This window comes from Rhagoletis zephyria, unplaced genomic scaffold (assembly GCF_001687245.7).
Source record: "Rhagoletis zephyria isolate East Lansing unplaced genomic scaffold, Rhagoletis_zephyria_1.1 Rzeph_scaffold_01478, whole genome shotgun sequence".
In the NCBI taxonomy this organism is placed as follows: Eukaryota; Metazoa; Arthropoda; class Insecta; order Diptera; family Tephritidae; genus Rhagoletis; species Rhagoletis zephyria.
The window spans coordinates 56,030-61,632 of NW_016158562.1; positions in this window are offsets into that span (position 1 = coordinate 56,030).

A 5,603-nucleotide genomic window follows, 5' to 3' on the forward strand; every position below is an offset into this window, starting at 1 on the left:
TCATATTGTTTTTTAATGTTATTAGGCTCTTGTTAAAGAGAAATATACAATTAGGATGTTACTTGTTGTTGTAGAGATTTTTTTTTTATATATGGATCACTATTATAAAATCACATAACGCTGTTTGCAAGTGGACTACTCATTTGTGCAATATTAAAAAAAAATTCTACAAACTTTCGTACAAATTTCGAACTTTTACAAATTCTAAAAAATCAATCGACATTTTTAGCCAGTTGAAACGTGTACTTTATTCTACTAGAATCGAATGGGCTACAAAACTGCATATTCAGAATTTAATTAAAAAATTCGAAATTTTAACGAAAATTTGTAGATTTTTTTTTAAATTGCATAAATTTTTAAGGCAGTGTCACTCGATTGGTACATTTGTACAGATTTTTAAATTTTTTATTGGGCTATTGGTAAAAAAAGTGGGACATTTTTTTTTTGCATCCAAAAGATTGTTACAATACAGCGATGTTCTATTGAAAAATTTCAATAAATTAATTTTCGTGATTGATTCAAACAATTGGGATACGATTTACACCAAATTTTAGCAAATACCCGATTGTGTGACACTGCCTTTAAACCTGTATTTATACGGATGTTGGTAAAACCGAGCTATAAAAAACTAACCGAAATTAAATAACAACAAAAATAATATTTTAAAACTTGTCAAAATTTGGTGGGGATATAATTTTTTCGACTACTGTACATAAGTTGGCTATGATTACTCGGCCGTGCTATCATAGTAGCACAATGCCACTCATATTTGACTTACAAACAAACTACGGGCAGGAATTTCAAGATTTCAACCCTGTTTATATAAAAATTTTATTTTTATCAGTATTTTTCTTTTAATCAAAATATGTTGAAATAAAAGTGAAACTAAAAAACATTTTGCCAGAAACCCCCCGAAAAAAAATCCTGGCTACGGCCCTGGGTACGCATATGAGCGGCCAGCTGAGGTCTGAAGACCTGCGCGGCTTATAGTGTTGGGCACTCGCTCGTGTTCGCGGGCGACGAGCGAGTACCCGTGTAATGCACTCTCCGAAATTAATTAACGCGAAATTTAATAAAATAAAATATATTAATATATATATTAGAATAAATGGTAAGCCGAATTACCAAAAAACAAGAACAAAACCGAAATTAAACTATCCGGAGAGAAGTTGAAATAAATTGTGAAAAAAAACCCAAATACAAAATTTCAAAGTGTGTGATGAAAAGTGCGATAAAGCAAAGCAATAAGAAAGACAGTACTAAAGCATAAGAAAAACTCAGCACACATTCGAAAATTATGAGGGAAATAAGGCTAATAGTCTAAATTAATCAAAAATAAGCTAAGGTTTTCAGAACAAAGGAATTCTAATGAAAAAGGAGAAATTATTAAAAAAAGCTAATGATATCCACGCAAATGCAAAGAAAAATGAGATAACCAAAAAAACTCATGACAATCGAAACAAAAGAAGGTGACGTCGTTGGTGGTGCTCCGCTGCTGGTCGCGGTAGCTGCTAGGTTGCTGTCAACTTTCATTGGGGCGATCTCGCCGCTGCCGACCGTGCGACGATGTATGTATGTATGTATGGATGAGGCTGGAGTGGTCAAGTGTTCGCTGGCTTCAGTCCAGTCTCTCCCAGGTGAGTTCCAGTCTGCTGTCTATGAAGCTTCCGCATGCAAACAAATTCTTTTGCTGCGGCCGTTGACCGGCTCCCACTTTTATGTAAGTGTATACTCCTGGCCAGCTGATCGCCCTATGCGTTTTGTTGTTGCCCTTTTTGTTTCCAAATTTTTTCTTTTTGTGGATGCGTTACCAAAGTATCTTGCTGTGCGTATGTATGTAGGTATGCGTTCTTGGATCTACGTTTCTGGTACCTGTTGCCCTTATAAAAGGTAGCATGTGTGGATGTACAGAGGGGCGTGCGTCAAATTTTGCCAAATATCTGTACGTTGATGGTGCCTTTCGCTCCGTGGCCAGTAGTACTTGTGGGTGTGCTGTGCGTTGCTGAGGATTTTGGTAGATTATCTGGGCTCAATTCCCCCCAAGATTGAGGTCCTTTTGCACACCAGTACCGGCGACCTGGAAGATATTAAAGAAGTATTAAGTACATTTGTCATTGCATAATTTTTCTTAGGGACTTAGCGTTAATATCCATCTGCACTGGCCTTGCTATGCATATACATGTACATATGTATATACTTTTGTATACACAGTTCTGTGCGTATATACATTAGAACTTATATGCACATGTGTATGTACATGCATACGCAAATCCACACTATGTCCCCTATATTTAAAATAATTTCAATGTGGCTATCATCAAAACTTACCTCAAATTCCAAATACTTTTAGCCTAAAAATTCAATAACAACCCGTTTAATTTACGGTATCCAAAAATCACGGAACTTAGAAACCGCTAGTTGCACTTGCGCGAACCGTTTTATATTTTCTTACAAGAAACTTTAACACAGCACTTTTTTTCTACAAACTTCAAAACTCGCGTCCCTTGCACTTTCTCGGCACCGTAGCTTTCTTCAGCCTCTTTCAGTTCCGTTTTTGGCACTTCGCCTGGCTGAAGTGGTCACTCAAATTGAAGTTGTCCTACCACACACACATACACACAACACACTCAAAGACGCACACGCAAACGCACGCTTCGAACTGCCTTATCGAACCGCCGGGCTAGCGAAGTTTCACCTCTTTAGTGTTGTATGGTGTGTACAAGGAACATCGAAATTATAGCTAGCTGCTTTCACATCCGGTGGATACGCACACATACTAACACAGCCACACTAGGTGAAAGGCTTCGTTACAATGCGTATAAGTACATATTTATGTTGAATTTCGCTTTTTATTTTTTGTTATCTTACTTTTTAAATTGTTATGCGTCATCATCAACAGTGATGTTGGTACATTCTACATATTGTGAAATATGCTTGCATTGTTTTCTGCAAACATTTTTGTTACAATTAATACAAGAAATTTTTGTCTTATTATTCCTGGTGCATATTCCTGGTTTCAATTTCTGTTTCGTAGCTGGTTCGCTTCTATATAAGTTTAAAAACATCTGCTTTTTTTGTTGTTTCCGAGAGAACGAAAAAGTACACTGAAGATGGCACAACGCCGAAACCGGTTTGTCTCCAAACCAAAGTTGACAAGGGATGACGGAAATTAGTTCTAAAATATATCATTTAAAAACATCCTTTTTTCTCTAAAACCTAAGAAAATGAAATCATAGTAGTTACAATGTATACGCAAAGTATAATTTCAAAATTACACATAATAAAATACTTACAAAATAAAAATTTCGATTTAGACCCTTATCACAAACTCACTTTTCCAACTATCTTAAAAAAAAATGCGAATTACATTAAAATTTTTTTTGGTACACGGAAGGGCGTGACGCGGCAATTTAGCTGCATATATGAGACCCCAAATATCAAATACAAATATCAACTGAACGATACAACGCAGCAAGTAACAGCTAACTGTGAACCATGCTGCATCTCAAAACTTACAAAGTCTCTAGGTGGCAGTGGCCGGCTACTACAATTAGTATTTGAAAACCACAAATTAAAATTTTTGCGGCTAATTTGCCGCGGCTCGCCCTCCGAAAGGTTAATCAAATGAGGGCAAGAAATGTCATTTTTCATTTAGTGGGCAAAGCATTCTCTGCCAAGCTTCATTGTAGAAAGCATACTTTTAACGTGCGTACGCAACGCCAAAGTTGTAGGTATGTGGACCGGCCTCTATTATTTCGTTACGCAAATTTTCACATATCTACATATGTACATATGTCCTTGAACAGCAATCCACAATGGAACATTATGTATGATGGAGTTATTCGTACCGAATTTCCCGGGGGATCATCCATAGTAGGTATTGCAGACGACATTGCGGTAGTAGTGTCTGCGAAACTGCTTGATGTCATACGCGAAAAGGTAGCATCATCAGTCCGCGGATTAAAAGTTGGTTATTTATCTTCGGCTTGAAGCTAGACGAGCAAAAACAGAAGCAATACTTATCTCGAGTCGTAAGAAACTAGAGGAGGTAGCGCTGAAAATTGGCGACCACACCATCACGACGAAACCCACAATTGAATACCTGGGAGTGGTGTTAGACAAGCGTCTTACTTTCAGCGCCCACTTGAGCTATGTGAGAGAGAAAGCAGCTTCAACGAACACGGGCCTATCTGCGAATAAAGCAACAACATTTTTTGGAGTAGTGAACAAAATTTTTTTTTTTTTGATCTCAACTCAGAGATTACGACTTGAATAGAATAAAAAACAAGAAAGAAATGAAAAACCGGTTTTGGGAGGCTACAATCCTTTGGAAAATTTGGTTAATATATTAACCAATTTCAATGAAAGGAGTAAAAAATTCAATAAATTTTTTCATTCTATTTTTATTTACTTTAAAATATAACACAGTTTATATTGAAATTCAGGCATTTATTTAGAATATCTTTTATTATATTTACGAATATGACTTAATAGTGTTATAACTTTTATGAAGGCAAAAAAAATACAACAAAAATTAAAATATCCTTTCAATTCAAATTGTAGCCGAAAATTAAATAAAACTAGTAATAACCCCCCGAAATTCGGGTGAATGCATTAAAGAAATACTTGCAGATATTAAGTACTTAAACTTGAGTAAAAAATAAAACGTGATATTCATGAGTATACTTCAGTATTTAGCTCAAGATTTATTCGAAGAACTTCGTGAACGACAGCAATTAATCTTGTATTGCTAGAGACCTGATAACCCAAGATAATGTTTAAATTATTAAAGGGCCTTACTCTACTCATAGCTTCATACAGTGGGCCGTGTGAAAACACAAATTTTTAAGGTAGATATAGTCCAACCTTTCACAATATCCGTCCAAGGGCTTTATTAGTCGAAATCTGAAATGCAATATTCCCTTAAAATTGGCGCCGTTTCATGGTGAAAGGCAGTTAGTCTCACACTTTTAAACTAAAGCTTTCTTGCATTTTAATTTGCTACTTCAGATCGCCCTAACTAAGTCGTATGACTGAGCAATTATATATAGATATGCCTTACAATATTAACAAACGACAAAATAAATGCATATTCAATTCAGTTCAATAAAAAAGTATAGTCCATACATGAAAACATAAATATGTATATATATGGGCAATTCTCAATTATTAATATCTATATATATAAAACAAAGTCGTGTTAAATAGTTACACCATTTATAACTCAAGAACGGCTGGACCGATTTTTATAATATTTGTTTTTTGAATTTTTCCACCTTCCGAATAGCAGAATAACTATTAAAACAATCGCTAGCTGGCGCTGGAGTCGAGTTATTAGTAAAGCCCGTATTTATGGTGGCGTTGCAGTCGAGTTATTACTAAAAATCGGATAATAAATCCTTAGGTTCAAAATATGTATTGATAACAGGAAAAAACAAGTAAGAGCAGCGCTGTCTTCGGCTATGCCGAAGGCTTCATACCTTTCATGAACATCTGCAAATTTTACTTTGACAGATTACTGCTTTTGAATACATCTGCATACATCGATAGAGGAGTTACATACTTATATAAAAAATCGCATCTAAACAATCAGAGGTATGGAA